The sequence below is a fragment of the Panulirus ornatus genome, chromosome 66 (genome assembly GCF_036320965.1).
Source record: "Panulirus ornatus isolate Po-2019 chromosome 66, ASM3632096v1, whole genome shotgun sequence".
In the NCBI taxonomy this organism is placed as follows: domain Eukaryota; kingdom Metazoa; phylum Arthropoda; class Malacostraca; order Decapoda; family Palinuridae; genus Panulirus; species Panulirus ornatus.
The window spans coordinates 20,809,605-20,836,395 of record NC_092289.1 but is presented as its reverse complement, the minus strand read 5'-3'; the positions used below and the strand labels follow the sequence as shown (position 1 = coordinate 20,836,395).

The 26,791-nt window shown below is 45.3% G+C and overlaps 1 protein-coding gene across 1 annotated transcript in view; it reads right to left on the bottom strand.

Annotated features, from left to right (window-relative positions):
• LOC139746696 (PDF receptor-like) overlaps nucleotides 1-18,091 on the bottom strand; it is a 199,899-nt gene extending 181,808 nt beyond the window's left edge. The window contains exon 1 of the mRNA XM_071658144.1: nucleotides 17,169-18,091. The gene's annotated coding sequence lies outside the window, so the exon portion shown is untranslated. The remainder of the gene's footprint in view (nucleotides 1-17,168) is intronic.
• Between the last annotated feature and the right edge of the window lie 8,700 nt (nucleotides 18,092-26,791).

Here is a 26,791-nt window from a genome sequence, read left to right as displayed (position 1 = left end):
TAATGGAAGGTTGATTGGGGTCGATCCAGGGGAACGAAGAGCTTAGTGGGCCGACTGGCAGGAATGAGTGGGGTTGAGAGTGGAAGGGGCTGACGGGCAGGTATGGGTAAAGTTGATAAAGCCAGGCTTGTTCCTTTGAACTTCATTCCAATCTGCCGTACTAATAACCCATTATACAGTTGCATTAATTAGAGCGTCTTGTTTCCGGAGTGACACCGAGTGATTAATATTCATAGGAAAATAAAGGTTTTCTCGTTAAGCTTGCTGCAAGGGAAGCAGTAAGCGAAGGCAGCCAGCGAGGCAGGGCGGTCTCACACCACCGGAGGTGATGTTTGTTGATGCCTCGCTCCAGGGGTGTGGGATACAGTTGCCAGTACAGCCAGCCGGTCCAGGGGGTGTTGGGCAGGGTTGCCGGAGAAGCCTCTCGTCTCGCCGGTAGAGGACGAGCAACGTAAACACTCCAACTGAAGGGCCTGGCTACCGGCCGGCGGGAGGGGGAAGGGGTAGTCCCAGCATGGGGGCGGTGGGGGTGGGGGGCCTCAGGATTTCCTGTTTTGTTTACTTGCTTCGAAATCATAAAACGTGAAGGGTAGATTCCGTAGGAGACACATAAAAGAGGGACGTGATCCGGTGCCTCTTCTCTTGTCCCTATTAAGTACGTACTTGTCCTGTATCCACGATTTAGAACAAATCCACTTAAAAAGCCAGGCAGCTTACCATTATGAGAACATACGCCTTTACATTTGTAAAGTCGTATAATGATAATTGGTGTACGTTATATTAGAAAAAAAGATAGAATACGGAATATTATGATTATTAATATTATACAACGGTTCGCTCTTGGAACAGTTGATGTAGATAATTGTAGAATTGTTGGCGAAGATATTAGAATGAGTGATGTTCACTTTTTCATCCTCACACATAATGCATTTCTCGGATTAGGTCGCATGAACAAAAACTTTGATGACCCCGAACTCTAAGTGAATGAAAAAACTGTATATCGGAATATTTTCTTATTTTCACAACTTTTGATTCTGTTGCAGATGAGTTATGAAACTAATGTTTTGAGTGAGACATTGTTTTTATATTTCTTTTTTTCTTTACAATTTATATCTAGCCTTTCCTTCTTTTTACATTTCTTTTTTTTTTCCACTTATACATAGACTTTCCTTCCATCATTCGCAGTAACGCTTCATTCTCATATAACGGTCGTAATTGGCTTAGCGCATATATATATATATATATATATATATATATATATATATATATATATATATATATATATATATATATATATATATATATATATATATATTCTTTTCTCTTATTTTGTATCACTCGAAAAGTAAGAAGTCTAAGGTCTTCCACGCTATTCACTACGATGAGCTTGTCGGCAAAATGTTGTCGTAAACATACACCTAAAAGATGAAAACTCCCTCTCACTGTTAATAATAGACGGCAAAAATAGAGCTGAAGAAACCAGAAGGAGAGCCAGGAGGATAGAGAGAAGAGAAAAAGAACGCATTTGAGTGACGCAGACCTAAAAGACCAGTTCAAAGTAATTCTGAAAGGGAAACATCTGGTTTTAAATTTCACTCTCTTCGGGGAAATTCTTCTCTGAGCAGAACCCGAAGTTCCTATCTTCGCCAGAGGCTTCGGCTGCGTCGTTCAGCCTACATAGGTGTATGTGTGAGATTCCTCTCAGCTGTGTAAATAATCCTAAAAAGATATACAAAGATAACTAGACCACTGGTGGGATTTGACGCTGGAAACTGTCCAGAGCACCGTAGTCTGAGAGCGCCATGGCTGGAAGATTTGGTTGGTTGGTTGGTTTGGTTGTTTGGTTGGTCTTTAGGCCCATCAACTGCCAGGGTCATTAAGGCCGTCAACGTAAGCTTAATCCACCGACCGAAAAATCTTTTAACACCTTCTTCAGGTGTTAGAGATCATCTAAGACCACGTACACTCTCACCGTGCATATGTGGCCCATGGGAGGATGGCTTTAGAGAAATCTATCATTATGCCAACTTACTGCTGACCAAACCAACACAAAAAAACCATAAAAAGATAAAAAGATTTTTTTTGTGTGACTTTGTACCAGAATAGTGGAAACGCTGATCAATAAACGACCAGGGAAGACATGAACTTCAGTTTTGTTGGTAATGTTTGCTCATTCGCCACTGTGAGGTGGCTTACAACATCGCCATTATGAGGTGGCTTACAACATCGCCATTATGAGGTGGCTTACAACATCGCCATTATGAGGTGGCTTACAACATCGCCACTGTGAGGTGGCTTACAACATCGCCATTATGAGGTGGCTTACAACATCGCCATTATGAGGTGGCTTACAACATCGCCATTATGAGGTGGCTTACAACATCGCCACTGTGAGGTGGCTTACAACATCGCCACTGTGAGATGGCTTACAACATCGCCACTGTGAGATGGCTCACAACATTAATTCCGGGGGCAGGAAATTTTCACTGAGTTTACCGCTGAAAAATTTAAAGAGCTAGCGAAGAATTATTCATGGTTACTTTTCATTTTTTTTTTCCCAAAACGCGCAAAAAGTTTCAGTATTTTTTTTTTTTTTCTTTTGCGCAAAAAACCAGTTGGAGAGAATAGTGGCCATTCTGGTATTTCACGAGGTTTATGTTGCTGTCACGCCATACGGTTTTCTTATATATACACATTAACCTCTCACCTTGCCCAAACATCCTCTGTAACCATGGTAAGGCCAGTGGGGGTCTGGTTGTGGATAGGGAGCTGTGATTTCGGTGCATTGCAACGCATGACAGCTAGAGAATGGTGGATGCGAGCGAATGCGGCCGCTCTTTGTCTGTTCCTGGCGCTACCTCGCAGACGCAGAGAGAGAGAGAGAGAGAGAGAGAGAGAGAGAGAGAGAGAGAGAGAGAGAGAGAGAGAGAGAGAGAGAGAGAGAGAGAGAGAAGGAAAATATATATATAGGACCTTAGGAGTTTCTCCCCTTCCTTCCCCCAAGGTTCTCCCGTTCCTGCTACAAGGAGGCTGGGGTGACCTGTTGACCGGTGGGGATCTGTCAGTTTTGTGGCCTGGCTGACTCTCTCTCTCTCTCTCTCTCTCTCTCTCTCTCTCTCTCTCTCTCTCTCTCTCTCTCTCTCTCTCTCTCTCTCTCTCTCTCCATGATGACATCATCCCTGGGGATGATAACATGGACCTGAAGCTTAGACCCGACCCCGGCCACACTAGAGGCCGGGGTCACCACCGCGCCACCGACGTGCTCTGAGTGAACACAGAAGGGGGCCAAGTGAGGATATTCCCTCTCAGGCCCAGTCCTCTGTTCTTAACGCTACCTCGCTAACGCGGGAAATGAATATATATGAAAAAAAAAATATATATATATATATATGTATACAAGTTTTTGGGGGTGGGAAGACGATGAACAGGGAAAGTATAGTGGAGGAAAAAAAGATAATTGAAAAAAGTAGACAGTGTGTGTGTGTGTGTGTGTGTGTGTGTGTGTGTGTGTGTTTGTTGTTAGAGTCAGCCGGACACGTGATTCTTTTCATTCGTGTGTTAACGTACGTGGAAGATCATCTTACATGATTTAACGTAGAAAGAAGGTTAAGGTTTGCCTCGATTACTTACCATGCATGGAAAATAAGACATTGTTTCATGAGAGTCATGAATTATTATTAGTCCCAGATAAACAGATGTTCTGACTTTATTAAAAAGTAAAAATCTTACGGAAATAAAATATCCGTCGAACGTATAGCCAGGCCATAAAAATCTAGAATACAAACAAGACGTTGAAGTTCTTTTACATTGCTAGTATTAAGATGAATATCTGGGGCCGGTAACGTAGCTTCGAAGACAATGATAAAAAAGGGTTTACAACCAGCGAAATGCTGCAGGGAGTCAGGCCAACTCCCAGTGTGGACGGCCGGTGGAAAACATTAGTAAACTGGAAAGTTAAAAGAAAGTGGTTGAACTCGTTCTCTGGTTTTTTATATGTATTTTCTGTTCCAGTCTGGCACAGAATGTCAGTGAAATGTGCGAAACGATGTAGACAACGGAGGTTGTGATTTTGTGTCGCCGAGCATCGCATTTATTATGCACTCCTGTCCAGCCTGTGGGGTGAGGGATGTTTGCACGAGAGGATGTGCACACTGTGTGTTGAGAGAGGAGCAAGGCACATACGCACTGTTATGTACGTACAAGACACATACACACGCACATATACTCAACCCCAGACCTGACACTCTTTTAGATACGCTCATACATCATGTACATCATATATATATATATATATATATATATATATATATATATATATATATATATATATATATATATATATACAGAGGTATTTATTCTTTTACTTATTTACATGGACTTCATGTTTTGTAAACCTTCCCGTATGACAGGTGATCGTAACGTACGAATTCGTCATGTGTTTCGGTACAGGAGCCCGCAGCCCCATGTCGGGTCCGTCTGTACGTATGGGTGCGTCGGCTGAGGTATATCGCCTTCTCTTCCAACTCATGAAAGATATAATCAGGCGCTAATGGTATACACGGAGGCGTGAAGTATCCCATTACTAAGGCAGCCATATAAAGGCTCTTCACTAAACGACAGGTTGGATCGGTGGAGGGGGAGAAAAAAGAATAGTGGAATATCAAAATGATATTCCGCCAAATGGACTGGCATCTTCGGGCGGCCTTGACCTCAAAGCTTGCATCATTTTGAGTGCTCTTGTGTTCGGCCGGACGTTGTCCACACCAAAGCTTCGTCCTGTACACGACCTCATAACACAGTCACCTACACACCCCATCCCTCCTCGACCTCCCTTCCACCCCTCCTTCCATGGCCCTTCGTTCTTTCGACCCGCACTTCCTGCACGACCGTCTCCTCCCTAGACTCCCTTGCCCCTTGCACGGCCCTCCCCTTCGAAGACCCCCTCGCCCCCTGCGCAGCTCTCCTCTACCCCCCCAGTACCCCTCACCCTCTGAACGCCCTTCCCCTCCCAGAACCCTGACTCACTGATGACCTGTCCGGTCACTGTGGCCTGCCTGGTGTTTAACCATGGCGGCCTGAGCTGGACATAGTCCATTATACGTAGACAGAAGGATCAAGAAATAACTATTTTCTGGGAAGCGCAGTACGGGAAAGGTGTCCGCATTGTGCTCATCCGTTGTACATCCAACATTTCTGCCGAACTGAGTGGCTCTCCGTCAAGCCGGGTCTACTGATTTCGGTCAACATAGATTGATAGGTTCATAAACGGCCGCGCCATTGCTACTTTTCAGTAAGACAAGTCGGTATGTCAATGGTTGATACAAGCCATTCACTCGCCCCCTAATTCGTTTAAGATAAGCGTCCGTTTGCCGTGACAGAAAGCCATTTACACTTGAGTTAAGAGTCCCCTCACCTCTGGTGATATACAGGTCACATGGAGAGGGATTTCTTTCCTATATGCAAGTATCACAGACTCGTATATGTGTAGATACATTCACCTGCATGTTTCTTTCATTGTATAGATGTAATGTTTTTTTTTTCCCGGTGTTAAATTTATCCAAGCGAAGAGTTAATTTCCTTGCTCCAATAAACTGGACACTCTAAGGCTGCTTAAAAGGCTTTGTGGAAAAAAAAAAAGAATAGGGACAATTTATGCTTGCGTTCCTGTCCACTGGGGTAAAGGAGAGAGAGAGAGAGAGAGAGAGAGAGAGAGAGAGAGAGAGAGAGAGAGAGAGAGAGAGAGAGAGAGAGAGAGAGAGAGAGAGAGAGAGAGAAGTATATTCGCTCTGTTCACATATGGAGATAACTCAACCATTTTTAAAAAACATGTTGGATAAAAATGTTTTTGTTCGCATGGTTTTGGACATAGGCTTTTTTCTTTGCTCTGCGTGTGTGTGTGGTGGGTACCGGGATGACAGACGTTTCGTTTATTTATGTTTTTGTTTCATTGTAATTGGTGTTTACCTCGAAGGTTCAGTGGCCAGATTCAGCTAGACTTATAGCGTCTTCTGGCGGTGTGGCGGACCTTGAAGGACAGATCAATTCGTTGGGAATTTTCTCATTTTCTCTGAAATTGTGCAAATGTGTATGTATGCGTGTTAGTGTCCGTAGTGATGTATGTACACATATATGTATGTATTATTGCAAGAGGTCGCAGTGGTGGGCGTGATCTAGTGTATCCATATAACCACGTGTTGTATGTGTGTGTGTGTGTGTGTCTGTATGTGCATATGTACATACGTGTGTGGATGTTTGTGTATGTAGGCACTGGACGTGTTTCTGTGGGCCTTTACCGATGTTCGTGTGGGTGCGTGTTGGGCTTTGCAATTCACTGGACCCGCTGACCCTATTCCCACGCCTCTCTCTCTCTCTCTCTCTCTCTCTCTCTCTCTCTCTCTCTCTCTCTCTCTCTCTCTCTCTCTCTCTCTCTCTCTCTCTCTCTCCTCTCGCTTCGTGGCCATCACGATAACTTTATTGAGGCAGAGGTCCCACACCTGGACCGTGACCCTGCCTATTCCAAAAGAATACTTTTTTTATATTTTTCTTTTTAAATCGGTGGTCCCACACTTGGGCTGGGATCTCGCGTGTCCCTGAGGGCTCAGTTGAATAAGGGATCCCACCACTGCACTGGGACCAAGCTCTCTGACCCCTTGATGCATTAGGGTCTAAACCCACAACTACAACACATGCAAGGCGTAACGAGTGACCCTCTGAACACGACGGTACAACCCTTGGGTCGTATCGTCCCAGTGATAAGGGTCGTATCGTCCCAATGATAAGGCCAGAGCCCAGGTAGTCACACCCGAGGGTCGTAGACCGTCGCTGGGGTTACCTCGTACCACCACACTGAAGTCGATTTGATCCGACGATACGAACTTGAGATGTAGATGTATCGCTGTGGCGTCCAGGCATTCTGTAAAGTGGCGGTTGGGTTCCACTAACCCGCCCTACTCCAGGCCAGGGGAGGAGGGAGGCAGGGGATCTCAAGGAGCGCAGGAGACGGTCCGTAATGCCGGACTTGTACTGTCATGGTCGAGCGGATGTGCTGACGGGTCTTCAAGTGTTTAACTTGGGTTCGGATCCAGGGCGCACAAAGGGGAGTGGTTCACACACACACTTATATATATATATATATATATATATATATATATATATATATATATATATATATATATATGTGTGTGTGTGTGTGTGTGTGTGTGTGTGTGTGTGTGTGTGTGTGTGTGTGTGTGATTTCTCGTCTGGACTATACTGGCTTGTCACTGAACAACTGTATTGCTGTAGAGCTTCACGCTTGGCATAGGCTCCAGGTGTAAATTCCCACAGGAGATAATCCATGTATTCTTACCGGTGGTAGTCAGATATTTATTTATATATATGAAATATTGTAGTGCCAACGATGTTTTATAAATGCGAGGCATTGGCTATACCGATGAGAATGTGTGGAGGAGGGTGGATGCGTTGGAAATTAAATGTTTGAGGACAATATGTGGTGTGAAGTGGTTTGGTCGGGTAAGTAATAAAAGGGTAAGAGTGAGGTGTGGTGATAAGAAGAGTCCGCTTGGGAGAGCTGAAGAGGATGTGATGAAATTATTTGGACATATGAAGAGAATGAGTGAGGAGAAGCTGATAAAAAGATGTAGCTGTCAAAAGTGGAGGGGACGAGGAGAAGGGGAAGACCAGATTGGAGTTTGAAGGATGGAATGAAAAAAGCTTTTAAGTCCTGGGACAATGAACTTACTGGGGGGGGGGGTGAGAAACGTGCATAGGATAGAGTGAATTGGGGCGATGTGGTATACAGGGGGCAACACACTGGCAGTGGACTGAACCTAGGCATATAAATCAGCCAGGGGGGAAAGGTTCTTGGGGCATGGTTGTGGATGGGGGGGCTGTGGTTTCGGTCCAGTGCACATTACTGCTAGAGAATGGATGTAAGCGAATGCCGCCATTTTACGTCTGTTCCTGGCACTACTTCGCAAACGTGATAAACAGAGAACGTGCCGGGGTCTTTATAAGGTGGTCATCGTCAAGCCACGTCCTCCAGCCGAGCATTTGACGCCTTCCTTGGATGCTAAACATGAACGGCGTCGTGATCATTGAGCTTGCGACCCTTACTATTGCGTGAATACCTACCTTTCCGTGTCTAGGGAATAACATCCTTTTGAATTAGAGTCACGTGTCGTGAATTTAGATGGCTGTCTTTGCCCGAGCGATAAGAAAATTTGAAGAATCGGTCGGTCGGTCGGTCGGTCGGGAGGAAGAAAAATGTGGTTGTTCAAGCCTATCTGATCCCTTCACTTTTTATTCCCCCCCCTCCCCCTCACTCCACCCTCCCCCACCACCACCAATTGTGATTACGCCTTCCGGGGCTGACCGCTCTAATCTCTTGTCCGTATTGATCCCACCTCTCCTGCCTTCAGGAACAATGGTCCTCCTCCTCCTCCTCCTCCTCCTCCGCCTCCGCCTCCGCCAGTAGGAGGTCCACGTCCACCGTCCAGAAAGGGGAACGCCATTGCTCAGTGCTCGGTCTGATTTGGTTATCCGATCTTCACTTGTTTTATCTGTGGGTTTCAAATGTATGTTCCGTTTTCTGTGGGTTTGCGAACGTTTGCGAAACTGAGCGTTTGTGTGTGTGTGTGTGTGTTGTGTATGTCTATTGTACCGGCTGTGCGTGTAATGTCTTGGAAGCGAGTCGGAAGTGTGTGTGTGTGTGTGTGTGTGTGTGTGTGTGTGTGTGTGTGTGTGTGTGTGTGTGTGTGTGTGTTCTGTGCCTATGTGGATGATATGTATAATGTTAAATCCGATCTCCTGTTTCGATATATTCCAAGGGGAGAAGAACATTTAAGATTGGCTGTGGGCCAGCTGCCGTACCCAAGATTCTAACCCTGGCGGGCCCGTAGGTGAATGATGGTCATCGTCGCTAATTAGTATTCCCTGAAAACCTATATGTATGTACATGTGTTTGATTTCTACATATGTATAAGTTTGATATCTATTTACGATCATGTCCCCCGTGCATCTGTCGTTTCCGACTTGCGTCCGATCAGTGCCAGACTTGCCTCCGATCTTGTCCGACTTGCGTCTGACCAAATCCGACTTGCGGTCGTCATGTTCCCCCTTACGTCTGATCCTGTCTAACTTGTGGCCCGACTACGTCCGGCTTACGTCCGTCATGTCTGACTTTAATCCGGTCATATCTCGGCTATGTCCGGTCATGAGTTATTTCTGTCAACGGTTCTGCCGCAAGAAACTTAAGATTTTTTTTTCATCCGATGTAGAATATAAAATATCTTTGACGTAAAGTTTACAAAACAAATTGGTTTAGCATTCGGAAATCATCCTGATTGAGAAACTGAAAAGGTCTTTTTAATGTCAAATGTAAAAGTGTTATATTTAATGCGTGAAATTCGTTCGGATTTTATATAAAACTTCCGATTCATAATTGAAAAAAAAAAACCTGTGATTTTTGCCACAGTTGTCTTTCAGTGTCACATCCATTGAAACTGTTACTCTGAGGCTATTGAGAATCTTCCACAATTTCCAAGAGGTTTTTCAAATCCAATTAAAACTTGATCTTCAGAGTATCAGTTGAGAATTTTAATTACGAAATCTTTTATATCTTTACCTTCAACAAACTTTCGATTGTTTTTCGGAGAAAAATCAAAGTACACTCTCTCTCTCTCTCTCTCTCTCTCTCTCTCTCTCTCTCTCTCTCTCTCTCTCTCTCTCTCTCTCTCTCTCTCTCTAACACTACAGTGAGTGTGGTTTTTTTTTTTTTGTCTATTCAATCCTCTAACGTTACTTTGAGCGGCACTCGTCACCTCTCTCTAACGCTGCTGTGAGCACCCCCGACTCTCTCACAGTCATGTAAGCTCACACTAGCCCGCCTGTGAGCAGCCTAACTCACACATCCCACCCGTGAGCGCCCTGACTCCTCTTGCCTGTGAGCACCTTGGCTCACTGGCCCGCCTTTGAGTGCCTTCCTTCCCTCCAATGTCCGCTTTCATACTTTTCTCGACCTACGCCCAGGTACGTGCCCTTCACCCATAGCATCACGGAAATACTTTGTTTATATGTGCACAATAAAGGTTCTGAAACTAAGAAAAGAATATAAACCTTCCGTCTTGGCCTCGGTACAGTCATTTGCCACAGGACGAGGCCCGACGCAGGGACATCATGTCATTTAAACGGCCCTTTATGGCGAAGGTGCGACCCTTGTGGGGGATGTCCCGACCTTCAAAGGCCTGACTCCTGAGGGTCGGGTCAAAGGCCAGCCCGCCATACCCATGGATCGTAACCTTCATGGTGACCGCCTGCGAGGTCTTCGACCCTCACTGATGTTTGTGACTGCCTGCGAGGTCTTCGACCCTCACTGATGTTTGTGACTGCCTGCGAGGTCTTCGACCCTCACTGATGTTTGTGACGGCCTGCGAGGTCTTCGACCCCTCACTGATGTCTGTGGTGGTGAGTGTATCGGAAGTGTTTATGAGGCGTTTAAGAGATCCCTCGAAGATTAAGATCGTTGTTGGGACGCATGTGGAACAGTTCTGAGAAATATACACGTTTTGCATAGGTATTTACAGACGGGGATATTTAAAGAATACGTTTCTCGGAATGATTCACGGAAGTTGAGTATTCTCGAACTCTTTTGGCGATGCATACCTAGAAGAATGATGATCAGCATATTCTCAATCTTCGTCGAGTATTTGACGTGCAAATTGACTATTCTTGGCCTGCCAGCGGACTTGCTCTGTCTGTGGAGTGCTTGCACGGGAGATGCTGTTGTTGTTAAACCATTCGCACCGGTGCTTAACGATGAACCCCCAAGTTGCTGCCAAGTATTTGCGGAGGTTCTGAGGAAATATCCAGGTTACACTACAAGGATTTCCTTGGGAGTGTGTTGGATCCTTGGGAGGACCCTTATTGAGTGCTTATGAATGAAACGTCTGGCTGCAAGTGGTATTATGTGTTGATGCTCAGTACTGACTGACCGCTGAATGGGGCGCGTAGTGAGCGGAGCTTAATACAGGCAAATCAGACCCAAATATGTATATATATATATATATATAGTTGTTTGCCGCAGACGAATGTAGGACGCTTATATGCGGGGTACTTCAGCGTGACCTTTATAGATGCTGTACCTTGTTAGCTACTTCCAGGCGGTTACTGTACCGTCTGTACCGTGTAGCTGCCTCTAGTCAGTGACTGTACCGTCTGTATTGTGTAGCCGCTACAAGAAAACTGGACCACGATCAGCTACGTCTGGGCGATTCTTTCATGACGATGTCCTTAAGTCTGCCGGAACCATGAGGCCGGCTTCTCTCCCCGGAACCATGTGGTCAAGGTCGGCTTCTCCCGGAACCATGGGGTCAAGGTCGGCTTCTCCCCCCGGAACCATGAGATCAAGGTCGGCTTCTCCCCCCGGAACCATGGGGTCAAGGTCAGCTTCGAGTGCAGTACCTCAGTAAAGCTCCAACATTCTTAGGATTTGAACCAGTGAAAATCCAGCGTTGTCGGCAGTACCTCCCTCGACACACACGCCAAACCTGACGGCGCAGTCCTCGATGTTGGAGGCGTCAGCCGCCCCTCTTCAGCCCCTTAATGCATCGCTTTGTCAAACACCGTCAAGCCAACATGTCAACCCCCCCCCCCCTCTCCCCCGTAACTCGTCTTCTTAGTTTGGTTGTTGTTAGTCTGGAGAGAGAGAGAGAGAGAGAGAGAGAGAGAGAGAGAGAGAGAGAGAGAGAGAGAGAGAGAGAGAGAGAGAGAGAGAGAGAGAGATTTATGGACGTTAGAGATACGGACGGGTGAAGGGGCTTAGAAAGACATACAGAGAAACAGACAGACGTAATGACTGACGGGCGGGCGGACAGGTTATTGGACAGAAATATTGCCGTAGGCCGGACGGAGGACAGAATAGCTGATGAGAACGAGGACATTCGCGTGGACGGAATCACTCCCAGAAGATATGACAACAGACAGACAGACAGACAGAAGGACACCGCAGTAAGTTAAACGCAGACAGCCATAGACAGACATAAGTACATACCTATATACACACATACGCCTATGTTCATGGATAAATCCATCCATACAAACACGCCCATCTAAGTAGAGAGGTAAGAACACCCAGACAAACATGTTCACAGACAGGCGAACACAGACGCTTGCTCCTCCAAGTCGCCAGGGTAATGTGTCCAACAAAATCCCCTCGTAAAACCCCAGTTTACTCGCCATCAATGTAACCTGATGTGGTAAGAGTAGCTCATCACGCAGCAAGCATGTGTGTTTATGTCCTGGATTTGTTGTCTAGGGTGTGGAGTGAGGCGTGAGTGGGAGGAGGAGAGGCGGCTGCGGAGGGCAGTACGTAGTGAAAAGAATAGCAAGAAATAAAAGAGATAAAAGAAATAGGTGATTGTCTATCTATCTATATATCTGTGTGTGTGTGTGTGTGTGTGTGTGTGTGTGTGTGTGTGTGTGTGTGTGTGTGTAGATAAACAGATAGCTTGGCATATATATATATACACACAGATACACAGAAAGAGAAAGAGAAAGTGGTAGAGATAGCTTTTATGTAGTGCATTATGGATGGCTTGCAGAAATTATAATTATTCAATATTATTTGAATTTCAAATTGATTTTGTTGTTGAAATATAATTTGCTCTGTAATGTGTTTTGATTGAATTTTAAATGAGTAAAAGGCCTTTTTTTTTTTTTTTTTAGAACGCTCAGCGTCAAATTCCGCCAGAAATAGATGATAGATTAATTACCTTCTTTTTTTGTTCTAAATTGATGCGCATGTTGGTAATCTGACTGGTTTTACTCCTGCCTTTCCCGGGGCTGTTCCGCTCTACCTCAGTTATCTATTTTTGCTTATCCTTGACCGTCTTGGTCTATTTATATCCCCGTAATCCCATGAGAGGTCACTGTCCCATCCTAAGAAATCCATCCCATTTTAGGCATTAGCCCCGCATCCCAGAGCAACCCGCTCTATCCCGGAGTATCCCTCTGCGTGTGGGACTGATTCTTTCCTCATCTCACACCGTCCCACTATCTCACACCGTGTCCCACAAGTTCCCAGGGTGTCCTCAGCCATCCCTAGGGCGATCCCACTCATTCTTCAGCCATCTAACACCGTCGCCCTCGAGTCTCCAGTCTGTACAGATGGCCTAAGCAGACTGTTATGATTCTGTCCGTCTTATCTCAGGCTGTATCGCTGTATTCAGCCCCTCCTCCCGCCCCTGGGTTACCTCACTGTATCCCAGGCTGACTTTCTCGCTGCTCCACCCCAACCCCACAACACCTCTTCCCTTATCGTAGAATCTGTCCCGCCTTCAGTATTGTATTATGTGTCTGGCATGGGAAGGGTAGAAAAAATATTGATGCCGACCTTCTGCCTCGTCCCCTTCTCAAACTTGTGAATTCTGCCGTAGCGATTTTATTGGTTATTCCATATGCAGACATTACGAGCCACGCACCCGTCACTATACACATCCACCAGACTCCACCGACCAACGCACTCTTCAACAGACACATCCACAGGCCACCACCAACCACTCACCGCACACCCACCCTTCAACATATTATCGAGACGGTAATCGACTCTGTATTCTGTCAGTCTTCGTTTATATCTGATCCTGATTGGATTTTGCTGACACACCAGATTCGTAAACCGATTCCGGATACATTGCAGATTCACGCAATTAGTCTCCAACATGAATACGAACGTATTTGTGGACACTAAACCCGAAAGGTAATTTGGACTATAGTGTTCGGTATCGGACGGACCGGATAATGCTTGGACGCTAAAGACTCTCATTCCAGGAGATCACTTGATATGGAGAGAAAACACATTACAATGTATTCGTATTTAGTAGAATGATTTTCCGTAAAGGATGATGCATTTGGATATATATATATATATATATATATATATATATATATATATATATATATATATATATATATATATATATATATATATACATATATATATTTATTTATTTATTTATTTTATCATACTTAGTCGCTTTCTCCCGCGTTGGCGAGGTAGCGCAAGGAAACAGACTAAAGAATGTATAATATATATATATATATATATATATATATATATATATATATATATATATATATATATATATATATATATATATATATATATATATATATACATATATATTCTTATGAGTCTGTGGCAAGGATCGGGTGATCAGAAGCAAGAGTCAGGTGATAGATTAGTTCATAAACTTGCCCATGTTTATGATATACACATGCTTAGACTAACGATGAGATTATTATCCAAGTTGTGTGTGTTTAATCATGCTAGACTCTGTGATGTTTCTAACTTGTCGTTCAACTGATCTTCCTCTTAGAAAGTGATGTTACAGAAACGAAGGATTTCCAGTCTTGGCCGTCTGCGAGCGTGTAGGAGACGGGTAATATTCGTTCTCCTCTATGTAAGAAAATGGATTCGATATTCGAAATCATATAAGTGATATGTATCTGGAAATAGTTCATTCTGGGTGATTTCATTTTTTTTTTTCCTTTTTGAATGAATCCGTAAATATTTCACCACTCATAAAATTCATATTCGTAGAGCTGGTAAATGAGAAGACGGACAGAAATATGTTATAAATTATACCATCATGAAAAGTGGATGTCTTTTATGGCTTTGATCTCATATTCTCCTTTTACAATCTCGAGATTATACAAAAATACAGAGTTTGGAGACCTGAAAAGAGATGAACGAATAAAATAAAATATTCCTCACCAATATATATATATATATATATATATATATATATATATATATATATATATATATATATATATATGAAGTAGAGATATTTTTTGTACGATACCCCCAACCAATTCATGTAATATACTTTAGTGAGGAGAGAGACTTGGGTCTTTTATAATCTGGTCAGTGAAAACCACACAGGCTGAAGGCTTAATTAACCTGCTTTTCTTTGGGACGTACGAGCCATATTAAGGATTAATATTTAATCCTGGCTGAATTAGAGGTACGGCTAGGGAACCTGCCCCACCATCATCCGCTGGAAGTCTGAATTACGTGCGGGTGCACGGCGGTATACGGCGCTCATGCACGGCGGTATGCGGCGTCTGAGCACGGAGGTGGCGCCCTCGAACATGATGGTGCTGCACTTGAGCACATCGGTACGAGGCCCCAGGCCTCATCCTTACCTCTCAGGTAAAAGGCCCGGGCATCTATCATGCCCGGTATAAGGCTCAGGTCAAAGGCTAGGGCATCCATCATACCCGGTATAAGGCTCAGGTCAAAGGCTAGGGCATCCATCATACCCGGTATAAGGCTCAGGTCAAAGGCTAGGGCATCCATCATACCCGGTATAAGGCGTAAGTCAAAGGTCGGCGCATCCATCACACCCGGTAATCGTCCACCCACAAACACCACCTCCCGTGGGTTCAGTCGGTGCGCAAGAACTAGCAAGTACAGAGCAGATAAACCGTGTGACGTCATGTGCTATATGGACACTCACCGTTCCCGTGGCTTCCAGTGGTTATCGCCTGGTCGTGTATAAACCCTCACGTACAACGTATTGGGCGCCTCGCCCAAACACGTGTTATCACATTCGACCGATGAGCGCGTCTTATGTCGTCTCACGTTCGACCAGTTAGTGCCTCCGCTTGCATATTAATTCCCTCAGTAAGCCAGTCATCGCTTCGACCAGCCCTCTGTTCATGATCCTACGTCATGAACGAGGAGGCATGATATATATATATATATATATATATATATATATATATATATGAAGGGATAATCGCACTTCAGTAGGAGGTCATATGAATTATCTTCATAGAAGCTTTAAAATACACGCAACATGTTTCACGGAGGAAACCCGCCTCATCGGGTGTAAGCATTTCACAGGGTTTCAGATCCCAACACAAACGCAACAGACTTGTGCATGATTGTACAAGTCTGTTGTGATTGTGTTGGGGTTAGAAACTTTGTGAATTGCTTGCACCCGATGTTGAGGATTTCCTGCGTGAGACCTGTTGTGGATTGTAAAACTTCAGAGTAAAGAAAATTATTTGATGTGTGATCAACCCTTCATGAAACTGACATGGACTAGTGTTATCGTCATGTTCTTAGCACACACACACACACACACACACACACACACACACACACACACACACACACACACACAATGTAGGTAGTTCCTATATATATATATATATATATATATATATATATATATATATATATATATATATATATATATATATATATATATATATACAGAGAGAGAGAGAGAGAGAGAGAGAGAGAGAGAGAGAGAGAGAGAGAGAGAGAGAGAGAGAGAGAGAAGAGAGAGAGAGTTTTATCGTGACCACCGTGTTATCCCACAAGCTTCTGTGATTTCGGTGAGGAAGACCCACTCGTAAATAAGCAGAGTCATTGTGTCCTGCGTGAGGCCTGTCCCCGTGCATGGTTAAAGACCCTGGTGTCCATCGTGGTATCCTCAAGGTCACCCCCATATCTCTTTCCTATCGGCCTCCTACAGACACGACCGAGACCAGGTTCTTCCGAGGCGATGCTTGTTTGGATTTCCCGGTGGATGATGCAGCCGGGAGCCGGGCCCTGCGTCACATGATGACTTGGGTAATGATTCCCTGCTTGCGGTGGCACCCACCCTGACCCAACACAACACGTCGTGACGGCGAGGACAGAGCTATCCCAACCTCCCTCGCCTGTAAGGATAGGTTGTGTGTGTGTGTGTGTGTGTGTGTGTGTGTGTGTGTGTGTGTGTGTGTGTGTGTGTGTGTGTTTGCTGGATTTAATGGTCTTGTCAGGACGTAAAGGTCGTTGAAGTAACTTCTGAAATATGCCTACATCATGTAAAGGGAAAGGGGCGCCTCGTGAATTGCTCGGTGGTCGGTTACGTGAAGTGTGTTACTTACGGGAGGGAATGGTAAGTGAGTTGGGGGAGGGCAGCGGCCGCGCTGCTGCTGTGATTGTTGCATAACCGGTCGAGGAGTCCACCCTCCCCCTCGAGTTTGGCAGGATAAAAATAACCTCTTCGGAAATTACACACCCTGAAGGTGTAACGTCCGTAAGAGTCTCCTAACTGTGCGACTCTTTCATTAGTCTTGCTTTATCAAGTGACATTAATGAAGGTATTTACCTATAGGGACGATTCTGAGGTCAGCAGGTGGCAGGAGGAGCGTGAACGTCAGCAGTGGGAGGCACATGTTGGTGGCAGCACCACCACCACTCACCATCACAAACTGGTTGTATGTTCGTGAGGCGGAGCGAGAGGCGGGCACGTCGCTCCTCACTATGGCACGACGCCTCCCCACATACGGTCCCTCTCACACTCACCACGAGGGTTCAGGTGCTGGGCAGTGCCGCCTCCTTGCGACGCCTCACACGCACACAGCACTTTCGCACGCGCGGGTTTTTTTTTTTTTTTTTGAGCACTGGAAAGTAACCCTTCAGAAGTGTCTCGGGCGGTCCTCTGAGTCGTCAGGGGGGTGGACGCGAGAGCGATGAGCACGGGGAACACCACCCCTTTCCCCCACTGTTCCTCATACACTCCTCGTGTCAACGCCTCGGACGCACCTGTTGTCGAAGCCCTCCTCAGCGAGAGTTCCTTATCCAGTCCCTTCGCTGAGACCCCGACTGGAAGCTAAACACACCTGGGGGGAGGAACTCTTCCTGGCTGCTGCGGATGGCGGTGATTGAGACAGTCATCACTCGGGAATAATGGGGACGATCCCACTAAGTCCCCCTGGTCTCTGTGGCACCATCCATAATGGGGTCTGTGGACGCACTAGGGTAAGCTTAGGGTCCAGCACCACCCCTCACCGTGGGTCTATGGCTACTTCATCCTTCCCTTCCACAGCCTCACCCAGGCTCCACCACACTGTTCTCTACCACGGGGTGGACGCTCGTGTATGGGGCACCACACACAGGGTCATGCCACCGGCCGACCGCCAGTTAGTCTCCCCTCAGACGATGTGGAGGAGCGAAAAGTTGGTTCCCCTCGGAGGCGCGGGAGGGGAGGGAGCAGCACGCGCGGTCCCAGCTGACTGTCTGTGAGTGGCGCGGGACGGGGCGGGCGTGTGTGTGTGAGAGAGAGAGAGTGTGTGTGTGTGTGTGTGTGTGTTTGTGTGTGTGCGGAGAGGTGTGCGCGCCCTCACACGCTGCTACGCCAGGCCTGGGGACACGACCTCTTGCCTTGCCCTCCTGAGCCAGCCTCTTCGCTGGTTGTTTGGCCGTTACCCGTGTGTTGTGTCACTCTGGCTCTGCTGCTGTTGCTTTTACCTCTGGCTGCTGCTGCTGCTGCTATTACTCCTGGCCTGTGTCCTGTCAGTGGTGCCCTTGGATGTGGGTTGCACATACTCTCACGGTTGTCCCCTGTGCTTCTGTCGTGTGGTGGGTCATGGTAGCATCCTTGCCCAGTGGTGTCCACACGTGATGCCCTTTGGAGTTTGGGTTTAGTCACCTCTAACCCTGGAAGTCACGTGTCACCACGGCAGACAACACTACTCGTCCCCCCCCCCCCCCCTTTGGATCTTCCAGACGTCCGCTCCTTTTCCTCCTGACAGTTCAAATCCTGTATAACTTTCTGGAGGTGTGTTTCAGCCACTCAGAGGTTCTGTAAAGACATGTTAATTTCTCTTCTCTCTCTCTGTCTCTGTCTGGCTCTCTCCCTCTTCCCTCCTCCTCCTCCTCCTCAAGTATAGCAACGTCTATCAGAGAAGACATCAACAGTATTACAGAACTTTCAACAGTATTGTTTATTCAGAGAGGGAAAGGTGCTCAGTAAGGAGGCATTTCCTGGAAAGACACCGGAGGAAGATTTCAGCAATATACACGTGAATATGCTGTGCTGCACTTACTCTCCTAGTCATAATAGTTGCTGGAGTAAATGATATTAATGTAATAACAAGTAAAGTTATTTCAAGACTAATCATATTAGCATCTGTGTTTATCATTAGTGTTGTTATTATTCATCATTATCATAAGTAGTAGTAACAGTAATAGTGTTACTACCGGTAGTAGTATATGATAAGTAATTTAGTTTTTGGGGTAGCCCTTCTGCGCTTATTTTGTCCCACTGTTATTTTATGGTGTGATTATTTTGCCTCTTATTTTAGGGTGTGATTATTTTGCCTCATTGTTATTTTATGGTGTGATTATCATCATAGTAACCATTATTATCATTATTATGCAAATGATGTTTAGGATTAGTTCCCACTGTATGTAATGTTATTTATTATTCATTTTGCAATTAAGCTAGTATTGTAAGGAATGCTTTCAAAACATGTATATCCTATGTATTATATACTTCAATAATTTATATGATTTATATGTGTATAGTTTCTAACTGGGTTCTCGTATCATTTGTTTACAGAATACACCACTCCTGGGAATTAGCAAATGGAATTATAACAGGTGAGAAAATATAATACGTAACAGTTTTCATAACTTAGAGATAAGGTAGAAACATGAATGTGTTATTACTATAACAGTTTTCTCTATTTCTTCACCACAAGAGCTGAACAGACCTTGTCTGGAAACTGTGGTGACACTCTGGAGTCAGTGGAGGATGACATGGTCGCTTCACGTGACGGATTGAGGACTGTATTCTCATGTCTGGTGTCCCTCACACCTCAACAGCCCATTGACTTAAATTCCACTGTGACTCACGTGCGTGTACTCCCGTGAGGACGACACTCACGTGCGTGTACTCCCGCAAGGACGACACTCACGTGCTCACTCCCGTGAGGACGACACTCACGTGCGTGTACTCCCGCGAGGACGACACTCACGTGCTCACTCCCGTGAGGACGACACCCACGTGCGTGTACTCCCGTTAAGACGACACTCACGTGCGCACTGCCGTTAGGACGACACCCACGTGTTTGGGCCTGAAGGTAGAATTTGTTTTTTTTTTTTTTGGACACGAAAACCTCTGTTCATTTGCGAGGTATTGGAGGAATATATCCTACTTAGTGAGACAGAAGAAACAGAATTTTGTTTCTCTTTCACCAGACAGGAAGGTTTCCTGCACGTTTCTCTTCCCAGACGCTGGTAGTCACAGTAAGGAGGCTTTGTCTATGGTCTGACTCCCTAAGCGGATATATGTCACTACAAATAAAGACACTGTGTGTGTGTGTGTGTGTGTGAGAGAGAGAGAGAGAGAGAGAGAGAGAGAGAGAGAGAGAGAGAGAGAGAGAGAGAGAGAGAGAGAGAGAGAGAGAGAGAGAGTGTATTAACGTACGAGTGCTTAACGACGAGACAGGATAGGTGCCAGCTCCATAGCGATCACCGCATCGTGAGTTACGTATAATCACGTATGTTACGTGGGGAGAGAAATTGCACCTTTGTGTACTGAAAGCCAGCCGGCCTCCGTGTGGGCGGGACAGAGAAGGAAAAGAAAAAGACAGGTACCCAGGCCACAGGAGTGACGCTTGACAGCCGCTGAAGTTCTGTCTGACTGCGTAGCTGTCATTAACCCTCCTTGGTACCCTGGTCTCTAGAGAACCTACCACCCACCACTTACCAGAGAGACAGAATAATAGCTACCATAACAAAACAAAACAAAACAAAAAAAACGCAGTAAAGAATAAATAGCAAAATTGGAGGCCAGCCTTTGCTCTGTTGACTTGCAGTAAGTGGAGAGGCGACGCAAATGAATCCAATTAACTTGATCAGTTTTCCGGGCGTCAGAGAGAGAGACTTTTCTAAAGGGTCGACTCAAGTGTGTGAACCAAGAGGAATTCGTTTTCTTCCCGGAGAGAGGCGTGAATCCCACGGTAAAGAGTGGTGTGGTATGGTGTGAGGGTGGGGGGGTGGTTGATGGGCCTTATATTTCCCAGGTTGGTGGGTTGGTGTAGGTGGTCACGGGTCGTTATTGGCCAGGATGAGAAGAGAAGAGGATTCTTCTGACGTGGTTTGTTTTGATAGAGGAATATGCAGATATATTTTATTCATATCTGGCATATGTTCAGGGCATGTTGATGTACCGTAAGCAAATATGATCAATGATGATAACCGAATGTATAGGATCGAAACGTTGATCTTATACTGTGATACTATTGTGCCATTGGTAATAAGTGTTTACGATTTTGTTGAAAGGTATGTTACAGAAAAATTTCCGTCAGAAATGCACAAACGGGAGACCTCAGTCGACTGGGTTGTCATCCATTTGACGTAACCACTCGCCTCTGTCGTATGTCTGTCGTGGATGACCTAATTTGTTTGTGTCTTCCCTTTCCCCCTCCCCACAACACAGTTCTTCGGAGACCTAAAGTCCTAAGACTTTACATCCTGGCAGCCATATTCTGCCTCATCAGGATACACCAGGAGAGACAGTGGGAGTTTGTGCCGAGTTAGGCCCCTTCCCCCTCGCGCCTGACATCACTCCCACTCCAGACCTCACTTTTAACTCCACCAATTTGCCCGTCTGATATTTTTGCCTCACGGTCCCTCCGTCTCCCCTTACAGAACACCAGGTTGTAGGCATTTAACCGACCATAACACTGCCGATTCGTCCGTCTTGTCCTTCGTCCCTTACCGCTTCACACCTCCCCATCTTCTACATTTTCAGACACCTCAACATGCATCTCCACTTGCGCCCAGCTTTCACTCCTCGCTCGCCCTCCTTCCCCTCTTCCACCAGCGTCTGAAATCCTAGCGATCCCCTCGTGGAAAAAAAAAAACGATCCTCTTTTCTCTCATGCTTCCTCCGTGCTTCCTGATTCCACGGATTGCCGACGCTCAAGACTTCCTAAAGGAAAGTGAATGTGGAATGAATGGGACAGTTGTATATCGGCACATCTGTTATAGGGTGAGGCTCACGTGTGTTTGGGTGGGGGGGGCAAGTATCTCTCGCAGGAGCAGGGAAGTGTTGGGTGAGTCCCATTATAAGTTTGGCATCACTTTACTGTGTCTCACGTTCTTTAAGTAGACTCAGCTTTAGTGACTCCACACAGGTCATCGTAAGGTTTATAATCATGCACTCAGGGTAATATCTTCACTGCGGTGCAGTTCACATGCGCTTTAGGTTACAAGTATGCTGTCCCAGTAGATGTTTTTAAAAGCCTTTCTTGCATTGGGAATATTTTCAAATGTCGCAAGTGTAGGATCACTTACGATGCGACGTAACGTCTCTATATACGACATCTTGTTCAGTATTTGCGGTGCGCCTTAAGTTCATTGCCTAAAACACGCAATACCTAAAATTTTCAGGGATCGTATTGACGACGTCTCTCGGCACTGAAACCTCTCTCTCTTCCCCCAGAGGGTAACAAAGGCTGGCGATGGTTGAACACAATGGGAGGTATAGAGTACGTGTGGCCAAACATATGATCCAATAAGATTGCTTGAATATCAATTAGACACAGATATTAGGGGCAACTGATTGCCTTATTTCGAATTTGAATATCACATTTCCCCTCGCCAATTGATTTACGCCTGCGGTCACTTGCCAATCAGGAGGACTGCCAGATGTCGTCTTTAAGGTTGATTACCAAATGCATATCACGTATTGATGTAATGTGTGTGTGTGTGTGTGTGTGTGTGTGTGTGTGTGTGTGTGTGTGTGTGTGTGTGTGTGATTATTATCTGATAACTGTTTGTGTTAAAAGGAGAGAGTTTAACACTCTTGTTGCCCCGTCTCTTAACCCTATGTATTGTACTTACCATTTATATACTTGCATGTGTAAACACACACACACACACACACACACACACACACACTAGCAGAATTACGGTGTCGTCTTGCATGTGATGAAATCTGCCGTCTGGTTTTGATCTAACGTCATTACATAATTATACCATACGTCGATACGATATATCAAGCTTCATATCACTGACCCGCATCACTGAGTGTGGCTTTGTGGATGATTCGTCAATAAAGCGTCGTAAATCGCACTATAAATAGCGCCTTCACAGCGGATTTAATACAAGGCAACACTAGTTATAAGATCTATGTATTATTTCTCGCGTTGCTGCTAATATCATTCAGAAATAACCGCTGCTCCTCCCACAAGAGAGAGAGAGAGAGAGAGAGAGAGAGAGAGAGAGAGAGAGAGAGAGAGAGAGAGAGAGAAGAAATTCTAGCCCACGGTTATTATATCCGTGAGGAGTTCTGCTGTTATATTCGTGATGAAAAGATTTGCCGTCTGAGACCGGCACGTGATCTCGTTGACCCCCCCCCCCTCTTTACCTCCTCCTCCCCATTATTTTTTTTATCATGACAGACGTGGCACGGAGAAAACCTGCCTCTCTCCCCCTACATCATAGCCATTCCGGGTGAAAAGAAAATACGATGAGAGAGAGAAAAAAAAATACAATAAAACGATGACATTAATTACGGCTCTTCAGATGTGTGTAGACGTGACTTTTCAGGAGGAGGAAGGTTATTGTGCGAGGGCGGGAGAGAGAGAGAGAGAGAGAGAGAGAGAGAGAGAGAGAGAGAGAGAGAGAGAGAGAGAGAGAGAGAGAGAGAGAGAGATGAATTGAAGGGAAAGCGCTCCATAGCTTCGCTCCTCTGGGGAGCAAGACGTATCATGTGACAATGCACTGCCATGGTTGTAAGTGTAAACAGAGGATAAAATAAAACCAACAACCCCACAGTAAATAGTTGTACGAGTCTGTTGTTGTCGAAGAAGGGCTTCGCTAGCAAGTGGTGAGGGGTTGTGAATTCTGTGGTCCTGTATGTTGCTGGGTTTTTACCTGGCTGTCAAAACCAGCAGGTCATTAAGCCAGATCCCATAGTGTTTTCACTGGAACATCTGTATGTCTGGACATCACCATTCCTCCGTTCCCTGTTCACTGGCATGGACCAGGTGTAAACATTTGTTCCGTACTTGTTTATGTTCTCACGCGGAGCAAAAACACACCTGTGACAGTCGTCACCTGTTATTTGTAAGTTATACAAGAGGCTCAAAGATTGTGTGTTCGAATATAGGTTCAAAAGATGTCGGGGTAAGATGTTTGTTTGAATGAGTGAAATTATCAAGAAACTTTCAAAACAGAAAGTATGAGATTTTTTTTAGTTACGATATGTAGAGGAGCCAAGACGCGAAAGCTATTTTCACCATTTTCTATCAATCAGAATTTCTGAAAGCATTTTACTTACTGGTTTTTACTTAATTCATTCACAGGGAACTCATGATAACCCATTACTGAATATAGACACTAGTTCGTATGATGAGACCATATACTCCTTCAGTAGAGCGATACGACCCTTGCGTATGGATTAGGTCAAAGGTTACGCCAAGAGTCGTGGCTTTAGGCTGGAGATTTTAGAGGAGGCTCAGTAGCCATACCATTTGTATTATTAACTTAACGTTCGACAAAGGCTCTTTGTAGTCTTGTATTTACGTGTGTATGTTGTTGGATTTAATGGCAATCGACTGGTGAGTGGTCGTTAAGCCAGAAAACGTCAGGCGGGTACACACGTTAAACATTCTCAATTTCAGGGAAATATGTTCGTTTTCTTGAGAGGTTCGTTACGTGCTTTAGGAACAGAGAGCGGCGACACGGGTTACGGCAAGGCCAGGCCTTCCAGGAACCATGGCCGACTCTTCTGTATCAAGATGTGTGGTGTTCCTCCGGGGCTGTGTGCCATACACCTGGTATTGCTCGCTTTCCTACCCACGCTCAGCTGTCAGTATGGAATGTATTTCTATATCAAATTTTTTTCCATCGTAAATTTCATGCTGGTGATCGTTGCGTATACTCTAGCTCTGTTTTTTTTTGCCACTCTCTCCGCGTATCTGTTGAAGGATCCACCTTTACCTTGTGTCAACAGAAGTGTTCCTCTGGGTTTTGTTCTGTCTCCATCTCTCTTTCTGGTCTTCAGCGGTTTCTTTCCCCTTCAACAGCTGCCTCTGTAACCTCAGATTTGGCCAAGGCCCTTCCCTAGTGGGGCAGACCGCAGTCTGGTTCAGTTTAGTGATTCTAGAATTTGATTTCTTCCCACTCCGACCCCTGACCTTGAGGCCCATTTGCCGTACGCCGAAGGACTGATTTTCTCGCCCTCTCTTACCCCCTGTAATCCTTTTGCGCTACCGCTCACAGGATGAGCATGGGGTGCTCAATGAATTTACCGGGGACACCGGCACAAATCAATCAGTCTCCCTCAGATATGACACAGTCTTCTACTCTCAAGTATCGGCTGCTCGTTTGTCTGGCCATGAGGTAAAGCATGCAATACACATCAAGCCAGTGCTCCACATGATTACCGTTTGTACCTTCGGTAACTCAAGGGTGGGCCTCTGTGACGTCTGTTCGTAACCCTACAAAGCTTTTAGAAGACTGTAACCTCCTCGTGCCTCACCTAACAGTATGATATTCCTTTTTGTAGACGGCAGCTCTGCCACTTATACTCTAAAACTTGAAGATTTATCTTCCCACTTTGACTTATTCTTCGTCTGATCAACCTTCTTTATATTTCATACATGGCTTGACGTTACCAAGACTCTTATCACTGAACTGGTAACTTCGATATGAAAACAAATTTTTTTTTTCTTCAGAAACTCTTGTAATGTAAATTGTATCCAGTGTGATAAAGAAACCTTTGTTGACACGGCCTTTACCGGTGTCGTGAAATCTCGAACTATTTTCAGTCACTGGAGAGAGTTAAAGTCAGAATGTCTCGCTTTTATGTAGTTGGAAAGCTTTACATGGATCTTATGATTTCCCCTTTAAGTCTACGGTAAAGTCATTGTTTAATATCTGCGGGTTAATATTCATGTAGTTGATTGTATTTCTGTAGTTAACGCTACCGCTGTAAGCAATACTCTTGCTGTATTTAATTTTCCTCCTTTAGTTAGTTATCTCTGCTGTAGTTAATGGTGATGCTGTATTCAGTGCTTTTGCTGTGGTGAATGCTCAATTCTGTATTCAGTGCCTTTGCTGTAGTGAATGCTCAATGCTGTATTCAGTGCTCTTGCTGTAATTAATGCCTTTTTGCTGTATCAAATGCCCTCTTTTGTAGTTAATGTCCTTTCTTTGTGTAGTTAACGTTCTTTGGGCAGTTTATGTAATTCATGTTCTTGTTATATAACTCACTCGCTCGCTGTAACTCTTCGCGCGAACAAAGAGAAGCATTTACACAAGTCTAGCGAGGTCGTAAATCCGCGTGGAGAAATAATTCCCTCCCGCCCCATATCCCCTCCCCATCCCACCCCGTGCAATTACCAGGCTGGGCGAGGGGGTGAGGGGGAGCGGCGTTCCCTCACAACAATCGTAACGTCACACGGGCGCCCTTGTACCACTGTATCCAGACTCACTGGGCGACACGTCTAGGGACTAAGTGTTTGTACTGGTTACCCAAAATGGGTGTTTTAACTCGGTGTGTCTCACCTGTTATGACCGACCATCATCATCATGGAAGTGGTTGTAGTCCTGAAGTTTACATTTGGCCACATGGAGGGTGAGGGGGGCCGTATGTGGGTCTAGAATGATCTTGGACACCTGAAGAAGGGGGTTAAGATTCTGCGATTTGTGGATGTACGTTGACGTGCATATATATGTATATATGTGTGTGTGTGTGTGTGTGTGTGTGTGTGTGTGTGTGTGTGTGTGTGTGTGTGTGTATTGTGATTTTGCCCTTTTATCAATAACTGCAGCACATTTTCTCATAGATCAAGTCAAGAAACCCAACCAGAAATTGGCGCACAGAAAGTGAATAGATATCGAGCAGCTTAAATATTGCTCTCTTACAGCAAGAAAATTGTGGAATACGATCCTTGGGAGTCACGGTGGACCGTTGGTGGAAGAATCAGT